Source organism: Erpetoichthys calabaricus, chromosome 3 (assembly GCF_900747795.2).
Source record: "Erpetoichthys calabaricus chromosome 3, fErpCal1.3, whole genome shotgun sequence".
Classification (NCBI taxonomy): Eukaryota; Metazoa; Chordata; class Cladistia; order Polypteriformes; family Polypteridae; genus Erpetoichthys; species Erpetoichthys calabaricus.
The window spans coordinates 288,636,028-288,651,729 of NC_041396.2; the positions used below are offsets into that span (position 1 = coordinate 288,636,028).

At 42.2% G+C, this 15,702-nt stretch overlaps 2 protein-coding genes and 1 non-coding gene across 4 annotated transcripts in view; 2 read left to right on the forward strand and 1 right to left on the reverse strand.

The window, feature by feature from the left end:
* slc48a1a (solute carrier family 48 member 1a) overlaps positions 1-15,702 on the forward strand; it is a 1,064,469-nt gene that overhangs the window by 546,717 nt on the left and 502,050 nt on the right. The window lies entirely within an intron of this gene.
* hdac7a (histone deacetylase 7a) overlaps positions 1-15,702 on the reverse strand; it is a 291,449-nt gene that overhangs the window by 259,596 nt on the left and 16,151 nt on the right. The gene's annotated exons all lie outside the window — the stretch shown is intronic.
* Positions 6,864-6,935, forward strand: trnaa-cgc (transfer RNA alanine (anticodon CGC)). The gene has a single exon. It is a non-coding gene; the product is annotated as a tRNA-Ala (tRNA).

A 15,702-nucleotide genomic window follows, 5' to 3' on the forward strand; every position in this document is an offset into this window, starting at 1 on the left:
TCTGCCCAAGCTTGTCTGCTGTCCAAGTCCCTCTGTGATGATTCAATGGATTCTTGATTATCTGCCAATCCACCTATCTTGGTATCATCTGCAGACTGAGTGAGGCTGCTCAATCCTCCATCACACCACTTCACTTCCTGCTGGGTATCCACGTGGCAAGCCTTGTGCAGGATGAAGAGGGACAGCAGGAAGCTGCAGTACTTTAGCTGGGGGTCTTAGTCAGGACGTCAACTATGACCTTGCCGTCATGAATGGTCCCACCAGGAGTACACGACTCATGACGGCATTGCTCAGTGGTATCATTGATCACCTAAACCATTCCGCTACTTTAAGGCATTGCAGGGCAAAGTGAAGGTAACTTCAAACTTCAAAAATAACCAGAGGTGTAAAGAAGACAGGAACACTTCTACACTCAACCACCCAACAATCTGGATGGACCAATCAGAACCAATGAAGTTGCACCTGCACATCACATTGGAAAATAATGATTGGACAGTTTCAGTACTTAATTACAGTTATAGTGGTGGGAATAAAAAAGGGACTTCCCCGTTAGTGAATTTAGGTAAGAAAAATAAAAAGGACTGACGTTAAAGATGGACTTGCTTTTGAAACCAAAAGTAACTTCCACAGTCCCGACTTATAAACGAGAGCCTGAAAACTTAAACCAGGGAGCTTTCTAACGTTACAGACTACTTATCTAAACGGCCTCTGTTCACTGTCTGACACTGATAAACAGGCGAGGGATAAAAAAAATACTTTTCTTGGTGATAAAACTGCATTATTACTAGGTGTCCCCCTCGGCTCTGCTCACATAGTAGTGAAAGAGGACACACTTTAAAAATCAATTAAAAAAATGTAATTCTGGCCAATCGGAAGGTAGTTACACTCCAATGTCGAACATTGCCACTGCATCTGATCGTGTTCAGCTCTGACAGGTGAGTGTCCCCTGCAAGGGGAGAAAAGCACGTGGCTGTGATATCTCTGGCAATCAGCAGCTACCCTTTAAAACACGCGTAGCTCTAATCTCTGTCTCAAAAACATCAAGTGTTACTCTTTAACTCTTTATCATCTGTAGATGATAATGTCTGCTGAACAAACAGGATCGCTAGAGCGACTCGAACAGAGGCTGGCGCGCGAGTGAGGAGGGCCCCGCCCACTTCCCCTCCCCTCCGCTCTCTTGGATTTACGTAAATAAATCGGTACCGCAAGTGAACTATGATTCTTAGCGCAATGACAGAAGTCGTAAAATTAACCGGAATGTTCAAGCAAACAACCCGATCTAAATCCGTTAAGCAGTTCTCTCGTGTAAAGCGGACAGAAATACAGACAGACATACGCTGGATTATATATATATATAGAGAGAGAGACAGAGAGAGATTGTCTTTAAACGGTCCTTCTTAAGTAAAATAAAATTTTGTCATCATCCACCTTCCCGAGCAGAGTCAAGGGGGCAGCAGGAGCAAAACCCAGCAATCGTCAGACGTAAGGCAGGCGCAGTCTCTGGGCTGTGAGGGTGTTAGAAATAAACTACATGCATTAGAATTAAAAGTCAAGACAGAGGTAAAGAATTTAGGGGTAACTATTGACTCTGACCTGAATTTTTAATCACATATTATTCAGATTACCTGGACAGCATTTTTTCAGTTAAGAAATACTAGGGGGCTTTGCCCCCTGCTCGCTTCACTCACCCACCCCCAGGTTTGGTTTACCAGATATACAATTTAAAGAGATTGTTATCCATCCATTTTCCAACCCGCTGAACCCGAACACAGGGTCACGGGGGTCTGCTGGAGCCAATCCCAGCCAACACAGGGCACGAACCAATCCCGGGCAGGGTGCCAACCCACCGCAAGACATACACAAACCATGCACACACTAGGGCCAATTTAGAATCGCCAATCCACCTATCCTGCATATCTTTGGACTGTGGGAGGAAACCGGAGCAAACCCACACAGACACGGGGAAAACATGCAAACTCCACACAGGGAGGACCCGGGAAGCGAACCCAGGTCCCTCAACTGCAAGGCAGCAGCGCTACCCACTGCACCACCCAGAGATTGTTATTGTCATGGGAATTGTTACACATACATTATTTTCACCTTTACTTTAAAACCTTTGTAAAAACAATACTTGTCCTTTTTTTCCGGCCCAGGAGTGGTTATATCTCTTTCTCACAGGACGTATAACGCTACTCGCGTTGCGAAGAGGGTGTGTGTGGGGGGGCGGGGGGTTGGTTGTAGCTGAACGCACGGTGAGGAGCTCATTTGCTGTCTTTCTGCTTCTGGTGAGCTGCCTGTTCTGCTTGTCTCGCTGCCCGTCGATCATTTCAAAGCCTGTACAGCAGCTGTCCATTTGCCACTTCCCGCCTCTGCCGCTAGTGTTGTGATGAAGGGGTTAAGGTACCTGAACGCACGCTAAGGAGAAGCGGTCAGATCATCTGCTGGCTTTCTGCTGCTGGCAAGCTGCATGTTGTGCTTGTCGTTGTTTTATTAGCTGGGAGCAAGTTAAGGTGTCTCTCGTGGGACTTCACATTGTCTTCCAAGAAGATCACGTCTCCTCTCCCTAGTCTCCCTCCCAAAGATTTTTTTTTATAATAGAAAAGATAACAAAATTTAGATCCCTTATAACTTTGCATGATGCTGAAAAAGTTTGTTTTTAGTTGACTAGATTACTGTAATGCACTCCTCTCAGGACCACCCAAAAAAGGCATCAATCGTTTACAACGAGTGCAGAATGCAGCTGGCAGAATCTTAACTAGGAAAAGAAAATCCAAGCACATCACCCCAGTTCTGATATCACTACACTGGTTACCTGTGTCATTTAGAATTGACTTTAAAATCCTGCTTATGGTTAACAAAGAGAGAGTGACAATAATATCACTCCATCTTATATCTCAGAATGCCTCTCACCTTACACTCCAAATCATAACCTTAGATCTTCAAATGAGGGACTGGTTGGAATTCCAAGAGCTAAACTTAAAAGAAGTGGTATGGCGACCTTGTGCTGTTACGCACCTAAAATCTGGAATAGCTTACTGATAGAAATTCACCAGGGTGATATGGTGGATCACTTTAAAACACTGCTAAAAACACATTACTTTAACATGACTTTCTCAGAGCTTCATTTTAGTGTAACCCTGATATTCTGGATATGCATTGAATTATCATTTTTAAAATGGCTCCACAATCCGTACTAACCCCTACTTTCTCTGCTGTTCTTTTTCCAGTTCTCTGTGGTGGTGATCTGTGCCCCCACCACCTGATCAGGGCACCATGCTGTCCCTACATTGATGGACTGAAGGCCAGAAGTCCACGTGACTATCACAGCTAATTCTTTTATGTGAAGCCTGAAGACCATGAGGACTGATTGAGATTATTTATGTCAGGTAGAATGTCTAGTGGAGGCTGGGTGGTCTCGTGGCCTCGGGACCCCTGGCCATTGGACCTTACTTTTATTCTATGTTATTTAGCATTGCCTAATCTTATTTTTATATTTTTTTCTTTCTTCATCTTGTAAAGCACTTTGAGCTTCATCATTTGTATGAAAACGTGCCATAGAAATAAATGTTGTTGTTGTTGTTGGATGGGAGGTGCCAGTCCATCGCAGGGTGAACACACACACACACACGCACACACACACACACAGGACCAGTTTAGCTTTGCCAATCTACCTAACTGCCATATCTTTGGACTATAGGAGGAAGCCGAAACAATGGAGGGAGAGGAGGAGGATGATGAGAGTGTGCACTGATACAGCACGTTGCCGCCCCCACCACAGGATCCCAAATTAGGACCCAAACTCAGCAGTGCAACCAACAGGTGACACCTCAGCACCAGACTGGATCAAATGGAATGGAACAGTGTTACGGCGAGAACACACATACTCCACGATAGGAGCACCTGGGACGTACACTTCAGTCTCAGGAAGGGCACTTAAAACTGAAGGCAGGAAGCACTTCTTTACATAAAGAGTTGTGGGACTCTGAAACAAGCTACTGAGACCTGGAGTTGAAGCAGAAACCTTGACGTCCTTTAAGAAGAACCTGGATGAGATATTGAGACAGCTGAACTTGGCTTGATGGACTCGTTTCCTATCATTTGTCAATATTGTTATTTTCTAATTTGTCTCATTATTGGACCACTGTGCCGCTAACTTTTGTCATCATGGCAAATGTAACAGAAGTAAATGGTAGGAAGACCCGATAAAGCAGGATAAAATGACAGAACAAGCAATTTGCAGAACACAGATAAATTACAATCTCCTCAGTGCGTTGATCAGCTGATGTCCTCCACCTCTTCATCCTTATCATTCCACATTCAGGCTCTCAAAGGTGCCAAAGTGATTCTTCAGAACAATGACATGATGAAACCCCATTTTTGGTTTCCAAAACAACCATCCACATGAAGGTATCAGAAACAACCTTTACTTATTTAGATCTCGGTTGAGTGTTTTAACATAAATGGCTCATAGATTTTGTATCATGGGCTTGAACCCGGGCCTGGTCTTTGTCTGTGTGCATCCTGAATGTTCTCCCTTTATCTTTGTGCATTTCTTCTTCAGATGCTCTGGCGTAGATTAAGTGTATTGTTCGTTCTAAATGTGACCCCTCTGTGTAGGGAATCCATTCCTGGACAGGTTTATCCATTCCTGGGAATCCCAGGCTCCCGGGAATGACAGAGTGCACGGGCATCTCACATGTGAACGGTTTTAGAACGACCGACACTTATTGTTAATAAAACTACTGCAATATGTTGACACCAATAAAAGACTAACCTTATCTACAAGCAGTTCATGCTGTCATATAAGTACATGTATCTGGCGCCACCGAGAGTGGCAGCCTTTTCAGCAGCTCCGTGTACGACTTTATATTTGTACCTTTTTTCTCTTTTTTTATTATTTTTTATTGATCACTCCTATCACTTTCTTTTATGTGATCAGTATGCTGCTACTGGAGTATGTGAATTTCTGCTTGGGATTAATAAAGTATCTATCTATCTATCTATCTATCTATCTATCTATCTATCTATCTATCTATCTATCTATCTATCTATCTATCTATCTATCTATCTATCTATCTATCTATCTATCTATCTATCTATCTATTGTGGTGGATTGCCGGCTTTCGATTCTCTCACCCCCAGGCCGCCAGGAGGAGCTCTCCCAACAGCGTGAACGTCCCCCGAGTTCCAGCAGGGCCTCATGGACTATGTAGTTTTTATACGCAGCCCTGCTGGATACCTTGGGGGCCACCAGGCATCGCTGTAGGGGGGCTCGTAGGCTCTTATGTGCCCTATAACCCAGGAGTACGTCACGGTCACGTGACAGGAAGGAACGACGTGCTCCCGGGTTGAAGAAAAGGACTGTTTACCCTGACCCGGAAGGAATAAGGAACTGTGGACTGATTGGACAGGAACACCTCCGGGTCAGGGTGTATAAAAGGATTGTGGGAAAGCCCAGACACTGAGCTGAGCTGGGAGGTAGGAGGGCGAAGTGTCTGGGCGAGGAGGAAAGAGTATTGAGAGTAGTATTGTGATTTATATGAGTAGTGTGGTGTGCAGAGTTCTTTGTACACATTATTGTTATTTAATAAAGAAGTCTTGGACTTTTATCCACTGTCTGGAGTGGTACCTGAGGGTCCGAGAGGTGGACAAAAGCCTCTACTGCTACACTATCTATCTATCTATCTATCTATCTATCTAGTTAGTTGCTGTAATTAGAGTGTAGAAAGCACAACGTGTCCAGCGTGCGGTTGTCCAGGTGAGAGCGCACCTTCGTGCAGAGTATGCCAGTTGCTGAGAAAGCACGCTCTGCCTCCACTGAAGTAGGCGGCACAGTCATCAGATACTGATACACTTGTTCTAAACAACGCCCGTGCTTGCCATTGCTCTGAAACATCGCCATTTCAGGTTTTACTGATGCATCCAGTTTCTTGTCATCATTCTGTGATGGCAAGTTTCTTGGCACAGATAATGTGGATGTAACCGGGTCCGTGTACTTTTTGGTATTTGACAGACTGACACATTGCAATTTCAAGTTGCTGCTCAAAGCTGTCAATAGCACAGACGTCAATGAACTCTGCCCCGTCACAGCAGAGTGCAGACACCTCCCAGTCCACTGTGCTCAGTCTTAGTGGGAGCTGGAAGACGGACTGCTGCTGGTCTGTTGTTGAATGAATTAATGAGCAACACACTACACAGTGGGCCAAAAAACCGTAACACTTAATTATTTTCAACTATAACTCTGTTATTTCTTGATCAATTTTTACACTTTTACACGCTATATATGCAAGCTTGAGCTGGACTGAATGGAGCTTGGACAGCATTGTATTAAATTATACAGCGAGTACTACAGTGTTTAGACCTGCTGTGTCACACATGAAGCTGTCTAGGTTTGAACCCATCATCTGGTCTTTGCCTGTGTGGAGTCTGCATGTTCTCTCTGTGCTGTTAGGATAGGATGCACCCCACGGCCCTGAATCGGGTCAATGATGTTATTTAGCACTGTGGTGGCCTCACCTGCTGTCCAGGGTTTATCTCGAAGCCTGATTTGGAAGGACTGATTGAACGACTTTTTCATAAATTATCTATGCCTCCAATTCCTTTCATGTGTTTTTTGTTGAGCACCTTCTGCATTAATCAAAACCTCAAAGCACCTCACAAACAAACCAAGCCTGGCCATCACACGTGAAGCTGTGACTGAGTCTGGACAAGACTTGGGCAACAAGGACACTCTGAAGGCCGACTGAACCCTTGTATTAGGTGCCAGATACAGTCACAGAATGAGGTGGGCAACATGTGTGGCATCCCATATTTGAACTCCTGGTTATTTAACTTTGTCACTTGACCACAGGAAGACTAGGTGAGGGGATGTAGCTCAGTGGTAGAGCGCACGCTTCGCATGTGTGAGGCCCCGGGTTCAATCCCCGGCATCTCCAAGGGTGCCTGTCACATCTCTGTGTATGGTGCCTTTCAAATCCATCTTTCTGTCTCCCATATAGTTTCTTTAAAATATATCCATCATACTATTATATAGTGTCTTTGGTATCTATTAAGTGCCTTGAGCATGGGAAAGGCGCTATATAAATAAAATGTATTATTATTATTATTAACATAGTGGTGGCCAGAATGAGACAGAATAGCAGTCACATTGAGACTGGCTATGGCTCTTTTCATAATAGTGGAGGTGGCTTTCCCACTTACCCATCTGAAGAAAACAAATATATATATTAAAACAAAAAATAAAACAAAACCTCCCCTCTCATTTTGAATTTGTGTAGAATATGTGAACCCGCGCCTCCGCTCAACACCTCCGGTACTGGATGTCTGGGGAAACTCGTGGCGGGATGGCCTGGTTATTAATAGCACTGCCACACGATGCCCACTCAATTTAACAACAACAAGACTAAACTGAGTGGGAGGCAGGAAGCCATGAGCCTCTGCTCAAGTCTGACGTTGACGAAGCAGTGGGTGGGGAGAAAAGAGCTGGGTGACGTCTCGCTCGGGTTGCCTCTCAGTGGGTGACATGTGTTGGCTTGAATAAGGAATAGTGGACTCTGGGCAACCGGGTGGTCTTACGTTATGAAAGGCTGCTCTGAATTAAGTGGGCTCTTCAAGTAATAATAATTCATTATATTTATATAGCGCGTTTCTCAGTACTCAAAGCACTATCCACACAGGGAGGAACCAGGAAGCAAACCCACAATCTTTCACAGTCTCCTTACTGCAAAGCAGCAGAACTACCACTGCGCCACCTGTGAGGACAATGAGGTCCACTAGCCCCAAATACTTGACACCATTCCAACTGCAAAGGCCTTGTTTGAATATGTGATGGACAGGCACCCAGCACAGAGTTGGTTCCTGCCCTGGCCCCATCCAGCTCTCCATGACCTTAACATGGATTAAATAACTTTGAGATTATTCTGTTTGAGAAGCCACCAACCTTTTACTTTTATATAGATGGAGAACCTCTTCAAGTAGAGAGATGTAGTACAGCCGTTTGGGATGGACTGGCACCTGTCACAGAGTTGGGTCCTGCCCTGTCTCCAGTGCTGTTGGGGTTGGCTCTGGCTCCCCATCAGCCTGACTTGTGGATTCGAGAAGGTTACATATTGTTGCAGTGCCTATAATAAAAATCTTCAACACCCTTGGAAGTTTTCACGTTTTTATTTATTGACCACAAATTGGTCCTTTTACAGATAAGGAGCAGTTTTACAACAATGAGACAGGTGATCTCCGCTGAACTAATTCTGGGACTTCTAAAAGCAACTGACTGCACCAAAGGATGATTTACAGGGTTCCATTCCTCTTTTGTTGCATCACTACAGCCATCCATCCATCCATTAGAGTCCATCCATCTACTACTAATAATAATGTATACCAAAAGTACTACTACTGCTATAACAATCTATCATATACTGCCTTTTCTATCTATCTATCTATCTATCTATCTATCTATCTATCTATCTATCTATCTATCTATCTATCTATCTATCTATCTATCTATCTATCTATCTATCTATCTATCTATCTATCACAACAACTACTATCCATCCATCCATTTTCCAACCCGCTGAATCCGAACACAGGGTCACGGGGGTCTGCTGGAGCCAATCCCAGCCAACACAGGGCACAAGGCAGGAACCAATCCTGGGCAGGGTGCCAACCCACCGCAGGACAACAACAACTACTACTAAAATTAAATTATACTACTGCTACTACTACTACTACTACTAAAAATAATAAATAGTATTTCTTATATCCATTATCCAACCCGCTATATCCTAACTACAGGGTCACAGGGGTCTGCTGCAGCCAATCCCAGCCAACACAGGGCGCAATGCAAGAAACAAACCCCTGGCAGGGTGCCAGCCCACCACAGGGTACACACACACTAGGGACAATTTAGGATCACCAATCCACCTAACCTAACGTCTTTGGATTGTGAGAGGAAACCGGACCACCTGGAGAAAATCCATGCAGACACAGGGAGAACATGCAAACTCCAGGCAGGGAGGACCCAGGAAGCGAACCCGGGTCTCCTAACTGTGAGGCAGCAGAACTACCACTGCGCCACCATGCCGCCCTCACTACAGCCAAACTGACCAATCAAATTATTCAGAGAAACTGGAAACACAGAACTTCATGTTTTATCATATAGTAGATGTGAAACTTTCAATACTTATGCAATTGTTATTTTAGATGATAGATAGATAGATAGATAGATAGATAGATAGATAGATAGATAGATAGATAGATAGATAGATAGATAGATAGATAGATAGATAGATAGATAGATAGATAGATAGATACTTTATTAATCCCAAGAGGAAATTCACATACTCCAGCAGCAGCATACTGATACAAAAAAACAATATTAAATTAAAGAGTAATAAAAATGCAGGTAAAAACAGACAATAACTTTGAATAATGTTAACGTTTACCCCCCCGGGTGGAATTAAAGAGTCGCATAGTTTGGGGGAGGAACGATCTCCTCAGTCTGTCAGTGGAGCAGGACAGTGACAGCAGTCTGTCGCTGAAGCTGCTCCTTTGTCTGGAGATGATACTGTTCAGTGGATGCAGTGGATTCTCCATGATTGATAGGACTCTGCTGAGCGCCCGTCGCTCTGCCACGGATGTCAAACTGTCCAGCTTTTTTTTTTCATTTCATATTTGTAATTAATTAGACCACTTTGCAGAGATCTGCTTTCACTTTGCCATTAAAGAGTCTTGAATTTAGTTTTGTTAAGTTTGACTTAATAATATGGAATGCAACATGCTTTAAAAAAATGTACTTTTTGACAGCAGCCTAACAATAATGAGACACAAAACAAGCAGTCACATGACCAGCTCACCTGTGCCCACCACATAATATCTGAAAATAAAGAAAGGCGATGTTCTCGGTAAGGTTGATCTCTCGGAACACCAAAATATCTTAACGGTGTTCTTAGAAAAAACAGAAAATCAACAGTTTTGGAAATGTCTGCTGTGACAGAATGAGAGCAGCAACAAGCCATGGAATTAAATAATGGGTTTAAATAACAGCAAGAAACGGCTTCTCATTAAGAGATTGGTTGGAGTGTAATAGGTTGGAGTTTGAAATCCCAGTTTAGCTGGTCATCTCTTGACTCGTTTCACATCTTGTTTTTGTTTGGCTGCCATTTAATGAAGAAAGGAATCAATTGAGAGGTCTGAATCCTTAGAAACAAGGCTATTAAAATTAAGTTAATTAGTAGTGAAAACTGGTCACAGATTAGGAAAAGGGTTAGAATGAAAACCTGCAGCCACTGCGGCCCTCCAGGCCCGGAGTTTGACACCCCTATCTTAACTACTTTATTACACTACAACCACCAGCGTAATGGTGAACAAACAAAAAAATTCTGTCTATCCAGCAGGGGGAGCTCTTATGATGAAGGCTACAGAGTCAAATCTGTAAGAGTGTAATGTTGTGAGGATCCTCCAGAGGGCAGTGCAGCCTGCAGCCTTAGGACTTTTTAAAGCAGACTCTTAAAGGGGCAATTCGTAACTGGGCTCATTTCGGCTCGTCCAGCACTCTGAGCTCTTTTTTGTTCACAATAATCGCATTGGTGGGCCTCTGTTTTACATTTTCGTAGATATTTGCTGATAGCACACATTGTCTACGTGATTAGCATGGAACTCCTGCCTTCAGATGCCATGAGAATTCTCCCGGTTACCATTTGTTACATCACACCTTCCCACGTTGTTCTGTTCACTTTGCATTTTGAACGTCGAGCTTTATGGTGAAACGTGAGGTCGCTGTTGAAGGCTATACATGTCAGATTTCCCACCAAGTATTCATCATAATTTCCATACCACGCAGGCATGCAACACATTTCACTCATCTCATTTTGGCTTTTGACCTTGATGCTTGTGGTTTAACCTGCCGACTGTTTTGCCTTTTCTTCTAGTGGCTCAGATCACCCCATTCTTTAATAGTGTCAGGCATTTGGGCTCCTTTACTGTAAGACCTTTCATGTTCACAGGTGGTCCTGCTTTTCAGGGGGGACTGTGCGTGCCAAAGTGGTGATGCTGACTGATCTGATCTGGTTACACAGTGACTTGATAAAAAGAAGGAGGGAAAGTCCAACATGGAGAGGCATTAGCTTTTGGTGGACTGGCATTCTCAGATCAGAGCCTGTCCAGGTCAGGTTGGGGAGCATGCACTGGTACAGCGTCTTGTTGCACCCACCACACAACGAAACAGCTCGGGATCCTGGTTGGCAATCCCCCCCATGCAAACACACAGTCCAGTCCCACTCTCTGGAAATGACCTTCTATCTGCCGCAGCCAGGTGTTACGTGGCCTGGTCCAGCCACTCGAGCCATCAACAATGAGGATCACCCTCGGGTAATCGTGCCACATGGCTGTATTGCCGTAACTGACACTCCCTCACAATGCAGGTAATGTGCCTCATTCGGGACTCCTTGAGTAACACAAAGTCAAACCAGTGGGAGCCAAGGATTCTTTGAAGAGACACAGGACAGAAGGAGTCCAGTCTTCATCTCAGGTCACTGGGTGGCAATCATTTAGCAAACCAGGAAGCACCAGGACTCTAAAGACTTGGACGTTCGTCATTTTGCAGAGATATTGGGAGTGTCACATACCCCTTTCCAGAGACCTCAGGACCTTCCATGCTCTCCCAATCCGTCTACTGACTTCATAGGAAGAGTCACCAGAGACATGTCACGGTTGGTGAATGTCTTGTCTCTCTGGCATGGAGAGCCTGTCCCACACTTGTAATATTACTGGTTCTCTAATGGCATTTCTTTACTGGGCTGTGTGGTGGAACCATTGCTTGCCCGGGCACCACTTCATTCTGAGTAAGGGTTCTCTGCATATGAAGATGGTTCTCTGTGCTTTGAAAAACTTCCTAATATGAAGAAGAAACCTGAAATCTTGAATGTGTGGTTGGCTGTTGGTGTGGTTGGCTTAGCCTGTGTGACCGTATGTTGACCTGCTGGTATTTCACAGATCTGTTACCGTCTGCTCGTGATTACTGGCTGTACGGATGGATCTGAATAAATTAAGATCCTGGAACCTTCATGTGGATGGGTCTTTTGGGAACCAAAAATGGATCCCCTATTGGCATTGCTTTGAGGAGCCACTCCGGCAACCTTAAATTTTAAGAGTCCAGTTGCATCGGGCATAAGCCAATAGCCATCCCTGGATGATGCAGCAGCTCATCAGAGTATACATGAGTATGTGGGAGTCTGGAGCAAACTATCCAGACATGGAGTTGAAGAAGAATCTGGATGAGATGCTAGGGGAGCTTAGCTAAACAAACAAGCAACACATGCACTGAATTGTCTCCCCTCGTTTGCCAAATTTCTTATGTACACCCAGAGTCATGCAGGGCCAATCCAGAATGAACAGTAGGCGGACATGGGCAGAACATGCAGACCGCCCACAGGCAGCGGCATGTAGAAGGACTCAATCCCAATCTAGCTTGTGTTTTTGGCTTGTGGACACACAGTCCAATGAAAGTGTTACTTTGTGCATCTCAACAGAACAAACGAGGCGATGAAAACAACACCACGTAGGAAATATGACCCGTAAGATGCGCTTATGCAGTGATCAGTATGAGTACCTAATAAGGAGCCCTGTGGCCTGGGGGTACAAAGTGGCCCTGAACTTAGTGGAGCGAGTGCTGAGGGTCCTGACAAGCGACTCTACAAGATGGCGGAGGCCAGTCAATCGAGTCTGCTGCAACGCTCTGCACTGCTTATAACACTCAGACATCCGTTCAAGGAAGACGAGTTCATGAGGCAGCAGCACTACGCCCTCTACTGTCTCTGGCAATAATTTCAAATTTCTATACAACTCCAACCATTTTATTGTAATTGTAGCAATTATTATCATTTATAGAAAAATACCAGGGACGCTCAAAAAGTTTTTTTTTTTATTCTATTTATTAAAGAATTTCAAAAACAAATGACACCCCTTTTCTACATTAGTCGCCTTCATATGTGATGCAATTTTTCCCAGCATCATACCAACTTTTTAATGGCCAATTACTACTCCTCTCGCCTTCACTGTCAGTCAGTCAGTCATTCACCAACCCGCTACAACGTAACACAGGGTCACGGGGGTCTGCTGGAGCCAATCCCAGCCAGCACAAGGCACAAGGCCGGAACAAACCCCGGGCAGGGCGCCAGCCGACCGGAGGGCACCTGCCTTCACTGTTTCCAGCAAAAATATAAAAGTGCGAGAATGTTTTGAACGTCCCTCGTATGTTGCTATTACCAGTGCTTGAAGTGGCAAAAAAGAAGAGGAAGCACTCGAGATGCTTCTGCATTGTCAGCTCACAGCAGATGGATGGATGCATGTTACAGTATGCCTGCAGACCAGGGGGGCATCCCACCTCGTAGACATACAAGCAATAGGATTCGAGGAATTTTTGGCTGAAGATTGTGGACTGCAGGGGATACCTGGCAGTTAACACGTGCAGTCGTGAGGAGTGCAGATACTGCATAATGTGAACACCGGATGACTAGAAGAATTGTTGGTAAGCATGGAAAAACTCAATATGGAGTACCGGTAAGTACTAGGACACTTCGAGCAACAACTACTATTGATAAGACATAATATTAGTGATTGGCAGAATGGTGCTGCAGAGGCTGGTGCTGCTGTCTCATCGATCCAAAGTGCTGGGCTTGAATCCCAGACCCAGTCACAGTATGTGTGGAGTCTGCATGTTCTTCATCTGCTTTCTTCTACTCTTCCTCCAAAATCCTCAAAGGCGTGTAGGTGAGATTAACTGGCCAATCGAAACTGGGCCCACGTCAGTGTGTGTGTGTGTGTGTGTGTATGTGTGGCCCCGGTGCCAGCCTGGCACCAGTCCATGGTTGTCTCACCTTCCAACGCTGTGGGCTCACCAGGACTCTGAACTGGATTAAGTGGGCCTGAGACTGTGAGGAGCAAGCGGCACATACAGAGGGCGTCACAATGGAGAATGTGCACACAGTTCATCCTTAAAGATATGGATGATAACCATTATGATTCTCTACAAGTACAATTATTAACAAGTGTAAAAAAATGAGACCAGTCATTATAGACCGCATTTATACTGTCGAGTCACTGGAATACATAATAACCATTAGCAGCAGGTGCATAAAAACGTGTGAACAGATACGGAAAAAATATTGGAATTATACTAATTACAGACAAATATAATAAGAATGATCAATAATGATTATGATGATAGATATAAATATAATATAAAATGCTAGCATAACTTTCAGTTACAAATAATGATGGTAATTATCTCTAGATATAACAATTAGGGTAAGTGCAATAATTTTAATATGTTTACACAAATATATATAAATATAATGATGAGAAATTGTAATAATTATTACTACATATATTTGTTGATATAAGAATAATTACTAATTGTAATAACTGTTACTAATTATATGTAATAATATGAAATATGAACAGCAATATCAAATTGTGATAATTATTTCCAAGTATGTATATAAAATAGAAAAATGTAAATATATATAAAAGTAAAATGTTAAAGTGTAATAATTATACATATGATAAAATTTACTTATTATTAATTATGTATAATAATAATAAAACATACAATATATAAATATACTAAAGTAATAAACTGTCATTACAGTTGCTAATTGATAATTATATATATATAATTTATATAATATTTACATAATATAATATATACTGTTATTTATATAATAACATCTGAAACCCATCCATCCATCCATCCATTTTCCAACCCGCTGAATCCGAACACAGGGTCATGGGGGTCTGCTGGAGCCAATCCCAGCCAACACAGGGCACAAGGCAGGGAACAATCCCGGGCAGGATGCCAACCCACCGCAGACATCTGAAACCTTTATGTCTAATTAAATATAAATATAATAGAAATAATAAATTTAGTTAATTATTGCTAACTAAATATATAAAAAATATAGATTTTAAAATGCAATAATTATTGGTAACAATTTAGATTTAACAATAACTTTTAAATGCAGTAATTTTACCAATTAAAATAAATATAAAAATAGTAAAAGGCACTCATTATTACTACTTAAATATAAAAATAACAATAATAAATGATCACTACTGTAAATAAAATAAACTAAATATATTATGAATTAATTGTAAATATAATAATTGCAAATTAGTTACAGGTCTTTCTTTTTAATTAAATATAGCCTTATAATATAATCATGCATTTTAGTAATTATTATTGATTACTTAGTTATATTAAATTGCAAATGTGTTTTAATTCTTTCTTTTTAATTAAATATAGTCTTATAATATTTAATTTTAGTGTTTTTTAGTGATTAATTAATTAGAGTTGTATTAATTGCAAATTAGTTTAAATTATCTCTTTTTAATTAAATATACATTAGAATAAGCGTGCATTTTAGTAATTATTATAAATTAACTAATTAATTAGAATTATTACAAATTAGTTGCAATTCTTCCATTAAAATTAAATGTAGAATTATAATAATTATGCATTTCATTAATTATTATATGATATATTATTATAATAATTGTAAATGCTTTCTTTTTAATTAAATATACCTGTATAATACTCATGCACTTTAGTAATTATTACTAATTAATTGGATTGGAATTACAACAATTGCCAATTAATGACAATTCTCTCTTTCTAATGAAACATAACTGCACAATCATGCATTTTAG